The sequence below is a fragment of the Macaca nemestrina genome, chromosome 2, assembly GCF_043159975.1.
Source record: "Macaca nemestrina isolate mMacNem1 chromosome 2, mMacNem.hap1, whole genome shotgun sequence".
Lineage (NCBI taxonomy): Eukaryota > Metazoa > Chordata > Mammalia > Primates > Cercopithecidae > Macaca > Macaca nemestrina.
Genome location: NC_092126.1, coordinates 25,885,637 through 25,901,925, shown reverse-complemented (window position 1 = coordinate 25,901,925; position 16,289 = coordinate 25,885,637). Strand labels below are relative to the sequence as shown.

The following is a 16,289-nucleotide window of genomic DNA, read 5'->3' as shown; positions in this document are numbered from 1 at the left end:
TCTGTAACATCATGAATTATAATAATTTGAAGATCCCTTGAATTTACATATAAATACATGTATATATGTATAAATTATGTGTATTTATATACATATATATATACACACACATACACACGACTGTATCTGCGATAATGGCATTTGATCTCTTTTTTGCTTTTAATTGGTTGCTTATTATTTGCTTATTGCACAGACCAGCTCCTTCAGTACAACACTGAACAGAATATTAGAATCTTTTTCTTGTTCCTCTCCGGCTGGCCCAGAAGGTTCTCAAGGCTTACATTCTTGATAGACTCTGGACTTCAGTAACTGGGTCAATATTATGAATTGTCTTTCTCCTGGCTCTCAGCACTATGGGTTTTACTAACTTTATAGTTGTTTATTGCCTTCAAGAAGATTTTTTAATATATATTTTGTCCAGTTTTTCTATTTGTCCTTAATGTAGGGTTGATCTGAGATACCTAGGTAGCCATTACTAGAGGGCATACTTTTTTCATTAAAAAATACATTTTGTAGATCATTGCATGTTAGACTATAAGGATCTATTCTACTTATTCACACTACAAAGAATGATATGGTACAAAGATATCATAATCTAGCAATTCCTCTTTTTATGGGTATTTCAATTGACCATTCTCAAAGCTTAAACTACAAAGAAGGCAAATCAATTAACATAGCTCAGTCAAACTCTATAGTGACGGTCTGTTACTGTCTGTAGCTCTTTTTGGGCTGAGACAGATTTCTATTTCTGTTTCAAATATCTTGAAACTGACTATGAAGACATATTATTCTTTGATTATTTGTCACAATTTCTGTAAAAATTCCTTTTTCAGTGCTCTCCTAGATGTGTCTCTGATATTTCTAGTCTTTTTCATATTTCTACCTCAGAACTCCCTGCCTGTCTCCCCAACCTTGTTCTATGTATTCATGAGTATCCTAATCAGGAAGATATAATAGATAAGTAGGAGAACAGAAAAATTCAAATAAATTCTTCCCAATCCACACTTGAGTTAATCACTGATCATTTTGCCCTGTCACCATATATTTTACAACCTATTCTCCAGGGAATTATCAGAAAGGTCAGGCTAGAATTTAATAAAGCTATTATATCTTTTAAGAGAGTATCTGGCATCTTATTAACAAATAATGTAACATTAAATAGTACCATAGATCCCTAATCCTCATCTGAAACCCGTTGGACTATATGAGCTTTGATATTCAGAATATTTCAGGTTTCATAAAGGTAACTGAGATACACACAGCATTTATAACACTCTCAACTATTTCTAGAGGAATGACTCATAATTAAACAAATTAATATTTCTAATTCAATATATGATTTATACTAAATGGAATGAATACAAATTTTGAATAGTCTTGCATCAGTTTAAGTAATGCTTTGCCACTAAGTGAGTTTGGGTAACTGGTGATGAATTTTCTGGTTTTAGAGACTTTTAGATCTCAGAATTGTACATAAACAATTATGGATGTGTACTCTATGACTCTTTTCTCAATATATTCAACATGATGGGTTTTATTTTCTAATTAACTTTGAGTTTCTTCTCTACCATAACTTTCTTAATAAAACCTTTGCCTTTCTCATCTAGAAAGTTATGATTACTTTTTTTTCCTTTGTTCTTTTCTTTCTTTTCTTTGAGACAGGGTCTTGGTTTTGTCACTCAGGCTGGAGTGCAGACGTCATGGTTCACTGCAGCCTCAACCTCCTGGGATCAACTGATTCTCCCACCTCAGCCACCTGAGTTACTGGGACTACAGGCATGTGTCACCATGTCAGGCTACTGATTTTGAGTTTTCACAGAGACAAGGCCTCACTATGTTGCGCAGATTGGTCTTGAACCCCTGAGTTCAAGAGATTATACAACTTCTGCTTCCCAAAGTGCTGGAATTACAGGCCACTTTAGGAGCCAGTGCCCCAAGCAAAAAGTTATGATTAATTTCTAACAGTTATCTCTGACTCTAATCTCTCCAATTTCAATCAGAACTCCATAGCAACAATTACAAAAGTGACCATCTAAATCTCAACTGGCAATAACACAGCTCAGTTTAAAAACATCACAGGAACCTATTTCCTATAAGGCAAAAGTCCTTGATCATTTGAATCTTTCTTTCCTAGATTCTGTTATTGTCATTGTCTTTAATGCAAACACTATTCACATGTCATATAAATTTACTTTTAGAATTTTCCATAATAATAATTGTATTTCATACTTCTCAGTCTTCACATATGCCAAACCCTTCTGTATGGAATTTCATTTTAACTGTGAACACATAGACTCTTACAGACTCATTCAGTGTTACATTCCTGAAGCCCTCATCCTTCCATTTTCAACACATACTACCACCACCCTCATCACTTTCCCTAAGTATTATTTTCTACTGTGCTACTATAGCTATTTGCACTATATTTCACAGATATTATTTTTAATAGTTTTTGTTCTACTACCAAAAGTATGATACACTTATGTTCCATAAAGACATTACCTGAAAAATGCTTTTCTTTTTTAAATTTTCCCTTGGAAAAGAACTGGTTCTTATATGCAGAAAGCAATCTCTATAAAAAAAAATAAAGTTTCATCTCTACATATGGTAGTTTGATTTATTCCCAAACACGACAGCAATAGCATATAATCAGATCTAATGCAATTATTTACCATGTTATCTAGTTGGCAGTGATGTATATATGCGTGTGTGTATGTATATATTTAGATACACACACAGATATATATAAATTATATTTATATATACTATATAAATATACATATATAATACATATATTAAAATGATAAACTTTTTCTTGTTTTTCACTTTTCTTACATAAGAAAACTTGTTATAACAAAACCTGTGTATTTATTTCTCAGCTTCAAAAGTTATCAATTCATGGCCAATCACACTGCATATATACCCCTATGTAACCTCCCCCCAACCTCATTTATTTTGAAGCAAATCCCAGACGTAACATTTAATTAATTTGTATGATAATCTGTATGCACATCAAAGTTTGACAAGTATTGCTTTAGAGTGTTAAAACTGAAAATCTTCACTAATTATTAAATGCACAGAGGCAATTTTGATAAAAGATGGTTTAATTTCATTTTGCTTTATATCATAGGGATTTCTCATCACTTCAGGGTTTTATGAAAAAATACATTTCTTTGTAGCTGTGTGTTTTTGATCTTTTTAATAAAAAAGACAATTCATTTGTTCATGTTAACTTGTTAATATAGACATCCTAATGGTTTGTAGTTTGCAAGGCAGACAAAAATTAAATTACAGAGTATTTGTACAAAAAGCTGGTGCAAGGAATGAAAAAACTAGAATTAAAACTAAATTTAAATTAAATTTATCTTTGTGTGGTTGATTCAATTTAAGTTTTGTCTCCTTTATTGATCAAATCCTTTAAGATCTCCATAAAAGAAATATTTCTATGACAGAGTAGCAGATGTGAATGCCTTAAATGAATGCATATAGAGAAACCATAGGTTTTCTAGGATAGTTTTCAAAAGTATTTTATTCTATTTTTTTTTAAATTTTTTTCAGACAGAGTCTCATTCCATTGTCCAGGCTGGAGTGCAGTGACGTGATCTCAGCTCACTGCAACCTCCACCTCCCGAGTTCAAGTGATTCTCCTGCCTCAGTCTCCGGAATAGCTGGGATTACAGGCACATACCACCACTCCCGGCTAAGTTTTATATTTTTAGTAGAGATGGGATTTCACCCTGTTGGCCAGGCTGGTCTCGAACTCCTGTCCTCAAATGATCCAAAAACCTCGGCCTCTCAAAGTGCTGTGATTACAGGCATGAGCCACCACGTCCGGCTAACCACTCTCAATTTTGCTGACCATAAAAACCACATAGTATTCACCACCCAGCCCCAAATTTTAAAAAAAGAAAAAAAAATCTAAGATAATAATCTAGTGAATGAAAAAAAAAACTTGTATCTACTTATTTTAGAAATATTTAATGTATTAAAGAAAATTAAGTTCTGGGGTCAAAGATTTTCAAATTAAGGGCCCTCAAAGGAAATGGTCATTTCTTCATATATCTCCGTAAGGACGATGACAATAAGAAATGCAGGAGTCCTAGGTATTTTGTTCTCTTTGAAGCAATAGTGAATGGAAGTTCATTCATGATTGCTTCAAAGAGAATAAAATACCCAGGACTCCAACTTACAAGGGATGTAAAGGACCTCTTCAAGGAGAACTACAAACCACTACTCAGTGAAATAAAAGAGGCCACAAACAAATGGAAGAACATACCATGCTCACGGATAGGAAGAATCAATATTGTGAAAATGGCCATACTGCCCAAGGTAATTTATAGATTCAATGCCATTCCCATCAAGCTACCAATGAGTTTCTTCACAGAATTGGAAAAAACTGCTTTAAAGTTCATATGGAACCAAAAAAGAACCCACATTGTCAAGACAATACTAAGTCAAAAGAACAAAGCTTTTTGTCACTACCTGACTTCAAACTATACTACAAGGCTACAGTAACCAAAACAGCATGGTTCTGGTACCAAAACAGAGAGACCAATGGAACAGAACAGAGCCCTCCAAAATAATACCACACATCTACAGCCATCTGATCTTTGACAAACCTGACAACAATAAATGGGGAAAGGATTCCCTATTTAATAAACGGTGCTGGGAAAATTGGCTAGCCATAAGTAGAAAGCTGAAACCGGATCTTTTCCTTACTCCTTATACGAAAATTAATTCAAGATGGATTAGAGACTTAAATGTTAGACCTAATACCATAAAAGCCCTAGAAGAAAACCTAGGTAATACCATTCAGGACATAGGCATGGGCAAGGACTTCATGTCTAAAACACCAAAAGCAACGGCAACAAAAGCCAAAATTGACAAATGGGATCTAATTAAACTAAAGAGTTTCTGCACAGCAAAAGACTACCATCAGAGTGAACAGGCAACCTACAGAATGGGAGAACATTTTTGCAATCTACTCATCTGACAAGGGGCTAATATCCAGAACCTACAAAGAACTCAAACAAAATTACAAGAAAAAAAAAAAAAAACCCATCAAAAAGAGGGCAAAGGATATGAAGAGACATTTCTTAAAAGAAGACATGCATACAGCCAACAGACACATGAAAAAATGCTCATCATCACTGGCCATCAGAGAAATGCAAATCAAAACCACAATGAGATACCATCTCACACTAGTTAGAATGGCAATCATTAAAAAGTCAGGAAACAACAGGTGCTGGAGAGGATGTGGAGAAATAGGAACACTTTTACACTGTTGGTGGGATTGTAAACTGGTTCAACCATTGCGGAAAACAGTATGGCAATTCCTCAAGGATCCAGAACTAGAAATACCATTTGACCCAGCCATCCCACTACTGGGGATATACCCAAAGGATTATAAATCATGCTGCTATAAAGACACATGCACACATATGTTTATTGCGGCACTATTCACAATAGCAAAGACTTTGAATCAACCCAAATGTCCATCAGTGACAGATTGGATTAAGAAAATGTGGCACATATACACCATGGAATACTATGCAGCCATAAAAAAGGAGGAGTTCGTGTCCTTTGTAGGGACATGGATGTAGCTGGAAACCATCGTTCTCAGCAAACTATCGCAAGAACAGAAAACCAAATACCGCATGTTCTCACTCATAGGTGGGAATTGAACAATAAGATCACTTGGACTCTGGAAGGGGAACATCACACACCGGGGCCTATTATGGGGAGAGGGGAGGGGGTAGGGATGGCATTGGGAGTTATACCTGATGTAAATGATGAGTTGATGGGTGCTGAGGAGTTGATGGGTGCAGCACACCAACATGGCACAAGTATATATATGTAACAAACCTGCACGTTGTGCACATGTACCCTAGAACTTAAAGTATAAAAAACACAATGAAAGAAAGAAATGCAGCATTCAACTTCATTTTGAACTTGCTTTATTTCTGGACTTGAACTGGGCTTGCGTAACAGTAAATAGCAGGACAATGGACTAGCTATATGCCTGTGGGGAAGCTGCTCACTACTCTGAACCTCAGTTTTTTCATCTGTAATATGGGAATAACAATAATTCACCTTCCACAGTATAAAAGGCAAATGAAAGAACTGATATAAAAGTGCTTTTGAGAATTATAAAGCTCTAAGTAAAATGTGAATTTTTATTAGACAATTTAGAATATTCAGTTTAGATAAAGAATGACGTAATTGCTCTGTATTGCTACCAAAATAAGAACCATGAGTCTTTTTTAAGTAATAAAATTCTTTAAACTCTAAAAGCCCTTTTTGCTGTTAGTGCTCATTTAAATATTCAGTACTGATACTCAGTTTTAGTGTGGCTTTGTTTAGTCATTGATAAGTATCCCTGAAGTCTCCCCTCATCCAACCATCCTTTTTCCAAACTGGGTTCAGCTATGTCACTATTTCCATTTCTTAAAGATATTAAGGGTTTAATCTATAATTTCTTTTATACTATCATTTAAAGTTTTGAATATAAGAACTATGATAATTATATTTTAGTTCTCTTGTTTCTCATAGCCCTCCTTCAGTTTTTAGAAGCAAATATTTAGGCTTTAATTATAAACGTGCTCAGCCCATCTTAAATCAAAGAGGGCCAATGAAAAAGAAACAAGAAATTTAATATACTTATTGTGCTTATTTGTTTGTCCTTCGTGCTTTCTATTTCTGGGTTGTTTGTTGTATAGGTTGTTGGCAATTTTCATAAGTATAGAAATGGCTTCTGACAAACTGAGCTACTATGTACAGTGTTTAATAATGTAGGCTCTGAAATGAAACAAATATTTCTGCACTGTATCACATACTTGCTGAACAATATGGGATTGAATACTATTTTTTCTGGGCTTCAAATTTCTTATCTCTAAATTGGGGGTATAACAGTGAGTACATCATAGGATTGCTGTGAGAATTAAATAGAGATGCTTGAAAGCATGTGGCAGGGTTCCTGACCATTAGCAGAACATAACGTATTTAACAATAATAAATAATGTTAAGTAAAAGCATACTGCGCACCAGCCACTATGCTTAACACTAAATATATCTTAATAATTTTAAACAAGATAGATGCACAAGACAAAGAAACGAAAGTGTCCAACAATGTGTCAACATAAAATAAGGTGAGTGGAACATTTTCACGTCAAATTGAGTGTGTGTACCATAATGATTTCCGATATTATTTGTGAAATTATAAGAGAAGCTCTACATTTTCATGTAGTTCCCAAGGTATCCTAGTAATTCTGATCGGTTTATTTATTTATTTTTTTACTACATGCCACCCTTACTAGAATGAAGCATGTAAAGTCAGGGACTTTGACTATTTTATTCACCATTATACACGGCCTATTTCCAGCATTTGGTGCCTGGTTCATTGTGTAACTCCACAAATACTTGCACCATGAAATAATGCACTAAAATATGAAAAAATCATTCTTATCCCAAGTATATGCAAGACACTTGCCTAAATATTTTGAGGCAAACATAAGTTGGTCATGAATTTGACCCTCAAGAGAAAGAATGAGGAGAAAGAACATTTGTAATGAGATAATAAAATGTAAATATAAATGAATTAAATACAGGTAGATTTCAGAAGAAGAAAATGTTATTTCAACCATGAAAAATACATAATTAAATTGAAGTTGCTACTTATTTGTATTTTTAATCTTCTTTGGAGTAGTAGTATAATCACCAACATGCCACTTACCAGCTTAGTGTGCCTCATAGACGTATTTTATTTGGATGAGTGTTGTAAATATCTGATTTTAAATATCTTTAGTTGAAGTATACATTCTTATTTTACCTCAGATTCTATCTATCTATATTATAGTCATACCTTCAAGACACTTCAAATGGTTTTACTACTGCTCTGATCCTGAAGGCAGGGTAGACAACCCACAGCGTCTATTAAACAAAACTGCAGCAACTGGCAAAGGATAATGAAATGATAGGAAGCCCATGGAGAACACAATGGAGATACAGTGATGTACAAGCTGGGAACCCAAGGAAACACTATAGGGAAGGCAGTAAGGTGAGACAAACTTTTGTCAGCAGGTCATTGCAAGATCCAACCAAAGTGAACTATTCCTGTTAAAGTGATCCCATCACTACTCACTGATATATGAACCTTGGGACACCAATTCCAGAAGGTTGAAAACCTGCCCCTAAGTTGGTCCAACTTTCTGAGCACTCACTGTTCCCTGTATGGGGCACCACAGACCCACTCTGGAGCCAGAGGTGGCACCTCTATTCACAAGAGTTTTTCTATAAGCTTTGTTCATCAGCAAACAGGGATACTTTTTACTATGTCTTCCTAGTATTCTCATGAATAAAACATATAATCAGAACATCTGATTTCTGAAAACACGCCATGTTCCTAGTAGTGCTTATTCTCAAGAAAGTCTGATAAATCTCTAATTATATTAACAATGCAATATTTGTAATCACAGATAAAATTATGTTCAAAAAGCTTTTTGTTACACTGTTACACAAAATTCTTGACTTTATGTAGTGTTCATTTTCTCCCTTTACTTCCCTTCTTATATTCAAAAAATAACTTTGATTGAGTAGAATATGCCCTTAGGAAAAGATAACATGCAAACTGGAATTCACTATTATAGTATGTAGCAGACACTGTTGGTGCCTCATGCATATCCCATCACCCTTGCTACTTCACTGAGCACTAGCCTGAGGTCCATCTGTCAGGGCATGTGTTTCTTTGCCTGAGGCTCTCTTGTAACCCAAGCCCACCCTGCACCCACTTGTAACCCGAACCCACCGTGAACCTCTGTGGCAGGTCAGAAGTGCCAGAGAATTAAATTTCCTTCCCCACTGGAAGCAGTTTTCAACCAATGGCTGGCTGGGGGTAGATGTATAAATATCCCTTAATATGGATGCATGTGGGGTTAGGCATGTGGGGAGGTAACACTGAAGTATGTGTTCTACACCCAGCTCCCAGAGTTTTTTCAGTGGCATCAAGCAACAATTGCCCACTGTGGTAGCTGCATGGTAACATATCCTAAAGGCTGTCTTTCCTTCCCTGTCTCACTTTCCCATTTCTTTACTAACATTTTCTGGATTCAACAACCAAATAAATTACTTAACCTTAAATTCTTGTCACAAGGTTTTATTGTAAGCAAACCCAAATTAAGTGTAATATCAAATTTTTACACTCATCTCAGATATGGTTAAGCATTTATTTGCTAGATTATACAAATGTGATCTTGTGAATATTTATCAAATTTTCTTGGCCAGTAATACTACATTCGGTGTGTTTAGTTTAGCTCAAATTGTTGTGCACATGTGCACATATATCTCTTTACAAAGAGCATAGGAAGGTTCTGTAAGCCACTCCCTTAATCTTAACCCATGTCCCATTCCAATTGAAATGAAAACCCCACCAGCTACTTCCATATGCACAGTACTGTGCCCTCACTGTAGGACCCAACGTGAAAAGAAACTATATGTGGAAAAGAATCCTCTCTTTCCCAAAGTAAATGGAACTAAACAAAAAAACGTTAGCTAAGTACTGTTCATTTTATATCAATGTTTTCATTTCCAAGTTTGATCCTATAGAAAAAAATCCTCAATTCCTTTTTTAAGAGTATTCACAATCCCACCAACAGTGTAAAAGTGTTCCTATTTCTCCACATCCTCTCCAGCACCTGTTGTTTCCTGACTTTTTAATGATCGCCATTCTAACTGGTGTGAGATGGTATCTCATTGTGCTTTTGATTTGCATTTCTCTGATGGCCAGTGATGATGAACATTTTTTCATGTGTCTGTTGGCTGTATGAATGTCTTCTTTTGAGAAATGTCTGTTCATATCCTTTGCCCACTTTTTGATGGGGTTGTTTTTTTCATGTAAATTTGTTTGAGTTCTTTGTAGGTTCTGGATATTAGCCCTTTGTCAGATGAGTAGATTGCAAAAATGTTCTCTCATTCTGTAGGTTGCCTGTTCACTCTGATGGTAGTTTCTTTTGCTGTGCAGAAGCTCTTTAGTTTAATGAGATCCCATTTGTCAATTATGGCTTTTGCTGCCGTTGCTTTTGGTGTTTTAGACATGAAGTCTTTGCCCATGCCTATGTCCTGAATGGTACTACCTAGGTTTTCTTCTAGGGCTTTTATGGTATTAGGTCTAACATTTAAGTCTCTAATCCATCTTGAATTAATTTTCGTATAAGGAGTAAGGAAAGGATCCAGTTTCAGCTTTCTACTTATGGCTAGCCAATTTTCCCAGCACCATTTATTAAATAGGGAATCCTTTCCCCATTTCTTGTTTCTCTCAGGTTTGTCAAAGATCAGATGGCTGTAGATGTGTGGTATTATTTCTGAGGACTCTGTTCTGTTCCATTGGTCTATATCTCTGTTTTGGTACCAGTACCATGCTGTTTTGGTTACTGTAGCCTTGTAGTATAGTTTGAAGTCAGGTAGCGTGATGCCTCCAGCTTTGTCCTTTTGACTTAGGATTGTCTTGGAGATGCGGGCTAACCATTATGGAAAACAGTATGGCGATTCCTCAAGGATCTAGAACTAGATGTACCATATGACCCAGCCATCCCATTACCGGGGATATACCCAAAGGATTATAAATTATGCTGCTACAAAGACACATGCACACGTATGTTTATTGCAGCACTATTCACAATAGCAAAGACTTGGAATCAACCCAAATGTCCATCAGTGACAGATTGGATTAAGAAAATGTGGCACATATACACCATGGAATACTATGCAGCCATCAAAAAGGATGAGTTTGTGTCCTTTGTAGGAACATGGATGCAGCTGGAAACCATCATTCTTAGCAAACTATCACAAGAACGGAAAACCAAACACCGCATGTTCTCACTCATAGGTGGGAACTGAACAATGAGATCACTTGGACTCAGGAAGGGGAACATCACACACCGGGGCCTATCATGGGGAGGGGGGCGGGGGTAGGGATTGCATTGGGAGTTATACCTGATGTAAATGACGAGTTGATGGGTGCAGCACACCAACATGGCACAAGTATACATATGTAACAAACCTGCACGTTATGCACATGTACCCTACAACTTAAAGTATAATAATAATAAATAAATAAATTAAAAAAAAAAAAAAGAGTATTCACTTTTACCACAGCTGGACACAAGAATTATAAGCAAGTTCTCAGCAGAGATAAAGGTACCTGGAAGCATGGGGCCTCAGCATGAAAGACCAGTGAAATCTTAGAGTCATAAACAGACAGTGGGAAGGACTGCCATTTCAGAAAGCTACCCAGCACAAGCAAAGAGAGCTCAGCAGAAAATAGCCAAAGATTCCCTGATCCCAAGATTATTGTTTCATACAGCTTTCACAAGTTGTCTTCCAAAGTTCAGCTGTTTTATTCTATCTATAGGTGAGAAAACACTTTTAAATCGTGAAAACGGTAACCTAGGAAGCATATATGTAATAATTATTTTTGTTTAAGAACCTGTGATTAAACTTACCAGTCAGAACATAAATTTCATTTGTTTATGATGTGTTTTGCTATGATATTCTTTCCCTAAGCAAGCTTTCAACACTTGCCTCTTTTGAAGTCTGGGTCATCCATTTATAGTATCCTCTCCAGGTACTCATCAGTCATGTTTTTATTTTTGTTACATTCTTTCACCCTCTTCACTTGTCTTGCTTTTCTCTCTACCCCATCATCTGTCATTTCATTATATGACATTAGTTAGCAGGTAGGTTGATTTTCCTATCTAATGTTGTAATCCTGACAACTCCTATGACCTTAATATTCTCTCCATTCAATCTTGAAATATATCGTTGAATTCATTCTTCCTTGACATATTTCTGCCTGCAAAGGGCAAAATGGAAAAATATAGGCTAGATTCTTGTTACTCATGGTGTGATTCAAGCACATGCATTCAGTATATTTTGGTAGCCTTCCAGAAATGTGCATTCTGAGGCCCAAGCCGAGACCTACTAAATCAGATAAGACATCCAACTATTTGTATATACATTACTATAACATAATATTATGCTTATATAATGTAATATTTTGATCACGTGTGTGTGTGTGTAGGTATTTTTCATTCAAGCTTCCTAGTTCCTAACTCCCATAACCATTGTTACAGTCTTTTCTTTTTATAATGTTGGGGTGCTTTAGATTCATAAGGAGGCCTCAGAAAACAAAATTTTTATTTCTTCTGTCCTCCTGCCACCTGCCCAAGGAAGGACTCTAATCTGATTGTGTGTCATAAGACCCTCATTTCAGAGAGGGTTCTACTCCATACTATGGAGGAAGGAATGCTTCCCAGAAAGAACTAGAAGAATGTGAACAGACATGCCTTGCTGTGTTTAGATCATGTGCTTTTCGTTTGATCACATCTTGACACAGTTGTCCTGGCTTCAATCATGAACAACAAATGAAGTCTCCATAAAAGGCCTAAAGTGAGGTAGGATGCAGAACTTAACTCAGAGCTGGAGCTCAGCCACCAGACCAGATTGAGAACTAGTGAAAACAGGGAAGAGATGAAAGCACCTCTCCTTAAGACATGCCCACCAGTGTGACCAGTGTGCCATGTCATGATACCATTGCCATGGCAACACCCAGAAGTTACCAACCCTTTTCGTGGCAATGACCTTAATGACCTATAAGTTACAACCCATTTTCTAGAAATTTATTCATAATCAGCCCATTAATTTGCATATAATTAAAAGTAGGTATAAATATTACTGAAGAACTACCTCTGAGCTGCTTCTCTGGGCATACTGCCTATGAGGTAGCTCTGCTCTGCAGGAAGGAGTATCTCTGCTGGTGCTGTACACTGACACTTCAATAAAAGTTGCTAACACCCCAGCTAACCCTTTAATTCTTTCCTGGGAAAAGCCAAGAACCCTCCTAAACTAAGCCCAAATTTTGGGGTTTACCTGCCTGTATCATCCAGCAGCTATGAAGGGATGAAGACAGTGGAGATGGGGGTGATTGACAGAGAGGCAAGATGGTAAGACAGCAGAGATGGTAGCACTCAGCAATCAGAAGAGATGGCAATTGGTGAGATGATGAGCAGAGATGGCGAGAGACAGCAAAGCAATCTGTGATCAAGGCTGCAAGAGCCACAACACAGAGTGTAACAATAAAGAACTGCTAACTCTACAGAGATGTAATGCTAACCAAAGGCTCATTTCAGAGCCACCATGTTCCCTGGGAGGTGGCAGAGCCAAATATATACAGCAGCTGGCATAGCACCACCACCTCATGTGGGACTGCCACCTCTATCAGCAGGTTGGCAGGTCACTGGTCCCCATGCCAACCCCCCATGCAACAACCAAGCCCACCCAAACTGAGGAAACCTGGAGAGACCTTCATCTGGGTTCCATGTGGAAGATCAGTCAGTACAATTTTGGCTCCTGTGGATGGATAAGTGTCCCCTCTGCCACTCCCGATAATATCAGGTAAGCCAGGGAATAAAGGCCCTTGGTTAAGTGATCAGTTAAAATTTAGCTGTCATTTGAGTGCCCTGAAGCACATCCTTGTCACCTGTGAGGTTAATATTGAATGTCAACTTGACTGGTTTGAAGGATGCAAAGTATTGTTCCTGGGTGTGTCTGTGAGAGTGTTGCCAAAGGAGATTAACACTTGAGCCAGTGGACTGGGAGAGGCAGACCCACTCTCAATCTGGGTAAGCACAATCTAATCAGCTGCCAGCACAGCTAGAATAAAAGTAGGCAGAAGAACATGGAATTACTAGACTGTCTGAGTCTTCTGACCTTCATCTTTTTTCCCATGTTGGGTATTTCCTGCCCTTGAACAGCAGACTCTAATTATTCAACTTTTGGACTCTTGGACCTACACCAATGTTTTGCCCAGGAGCTCTTAGGCCTTCGACCACAGACCGAAGGCTGCAATGTCCTCCTTTGTGTCCGGAGCTGCACGCCCCGGCCATAGCGAGTAGTAGCTGATGATTGAAGACGCCTGAGCTATGTTCGTTTCCACCCCACACCTTCTCCCTATCTTTGCCTTTTTTCCCTGTATTAATACCTCATAAAAGATGGCGCTCTTCCTGCTTCTTCTTCACCTATTTTTCCCGCGCCCGCGAAAATTGCTACCTGACGGCGCAGGTGCAACATGACGTTCGACCAGAGAAACCAATACCTACTTGGTCACGCCCTCTGCGATGAGATCATCTCCGCCTCTGGCCCAACCCCTTTCCCTCCAAGTGTATATAAGGCACTGCATTACCGCCATTAAAGTAGACTTGATCAGAGCACTGTCTTGTCTCCATTTCTCGTATCTCTTGTTCCCCAAATTCCCACCCCCTCTTCCAGGGCCTGCTTCGACTATCCCGCGGGCCGGGAGACGTGGCGCCCGAACAGGGACCTGGAAACGAGGGACACTGTGAGGAAGAGGACGCCGGAGGATGGTCGACCGCTAACAAAGATAAAAGGAATTAAACTGATCACCGCGGGAACCTGCCGCGTCAGGATCGAAGGTAAGTGAGGCGTCCGAAATGGGACAAGAATTAAGTCAGCATCAAATATATGTAGGACAATTAAAAGAGGCTTTAAAGATACGAGGAGTAAAGGTTAAAGGTAATGACTTGTTTAAATTTTTTGATTTTGTAAAAGATACTTGCCCTTGGTTCCCACAGGAAGGAACTATTGATATCAAGGTATGGCGTAGAGTAGGGGATTGTCTTCAGGACTATTATAATACTTTTGGGCCAGAAAAAATTCCTGTGACCGTTTTCTCTTATTGGAACCTCATTAGAGATTTAATAGATAGGAAGGAGGTCGATCCGCAAGTCATGGCTGCGGTCGCTCAGACAGAGCATATTTTAAAGGTGAGCTCCCGTTCTAACCTTGCAAAGCCTCCGCAAGATACGGAGGAGGATCTCATTTCCCTCGAGGGTGATCGTGGGAGTGGATCCCAGTGGATGTGCGGATGGCTGGGCGGGTCTTGCATGTTTGCAGTTTTTGTAAATTTGTCGAGTACCATCTGAAAATAATTATTACTATTCAGTGATTCTCAAGCTTTCTCAATTTTGGCAGTGTATATGAACCACCTGAAGATTGTATTTTAATTGGTTAAAACAATGGTTCTCATTGAGTTTCAGCCTTCAGTGTGCATGAAACTCACTTGGGAGGCTTGTTCAATCACAGCTTGCAGAGCTCTGCCCTCCAAGTTTCTGATTTGCTGCGTCTGGGGTGCAGACCATTATTTACTTATCTACCATGTACCCAGGTGATGAGGTTTTTGGTCTTGTAGGCATGCTTTGCGTTTACAAGATTTAAGAGCAGTAAATATCACTATGATCCTTATGGGTGCCTTACAACCAGGATTACCTTCACCGGTTGCGATTCCTCAAAAATATTTTAAAATCATTATTGACCTTAAAGATTGCTTTTTTACAATTCCCCTTCATCCTGCTGACCAAAAAAGATTTGCCTTTAGTCTTCCATCTACAAATTTTAAACAACCAATGAAGCGCTATCAATGGAAAGTCTTACCTCAGGGTATGGCTAATAGTCCTACCTTGTGTCAAAAATATGTAGCTGCTGCTATAGAGCCAGTCAGAAAAACGTGGGCACAAATGTATATTATACATTATATGGATGATATTTTAATAGCAGGAGAAATTGGCGAACAAGTCTTACAGTGCTTTGCTCAACTCAAACAAGAGTTAGCAGCAGCTGGACTACAAATAGCCCCAGAAAAGGTACAATTACAAGATCCATACACCTATCTTGGTTTTCAAATTAATGGACCCAAAATCATTAATCAAAAGGCCGTTATATGTCGTGATCATTTAAAAACTTTAAATGATTTCCAAAAATTACTGGGAGACATAAATTGGCTTCGACCGTACTTAAAACTCACTACAGGAGAGTTAAAACCTCTTTTCGATATATTAAAAGGAGACTCTAATCCAAAATCTCCCAGGTCCATTACTAAAGAAGCATTAATGGCACTCCAACAGGTAGAACATGCCATTGCAACACAATTTGTTACCAGTATTGACTATTCTCAGCCATTAATATTCCTTATTTTTAACACAACAATAACCCCTACTGGCCTATTTTGGCAGAACAATCCCATTATGTGGGTACACCTGCCCTCCTCCCCTAAAAAGGTTTTGTTGCCTTATTATGATGCCATAGCTGATCTAATTATCTTGGGAAGAGAAAACAGTAGAAAATACTTTGGAATAGAACCCTCTACCATTATACAGCCCTACACTCAATCACACATTCATTGGCTATTACAAAATACGGAAGCCTGGCCAATTGCTTGCGCT

At 37.8% G+C, this 16,289-nt stretch overlaps 1 protein-coding gene across 10 annotated transcripts in view; it reads right to left on the bottom strand.

The window, feature by feature from the left end:
- Nucleotides 1–16,289, bottom strand: part of LOC105488914 (zinc finger protein 385D) — a 988,258-nt gene that overhangs the window by 809,318 nt on the left and 162,651 nt on the right. Inside the window, exon 1 of one of the 10 annotated variants that reach the window (XM_071090833.1) lies at nt 2,503–2,559. The exons of 8 other annotated variants lie outside the window; for them this stretch is intronic. The gene's annotated coding sequence lies outside the window, so the exon portion shown is untranslated. Of the gene's footprint in view, nt 1–2,502; nt 2,560–16,289 lie in introns of those variants that run through there. One more of the 10 variants, XM_071090838.1, reaches the window with a different exon arrangement.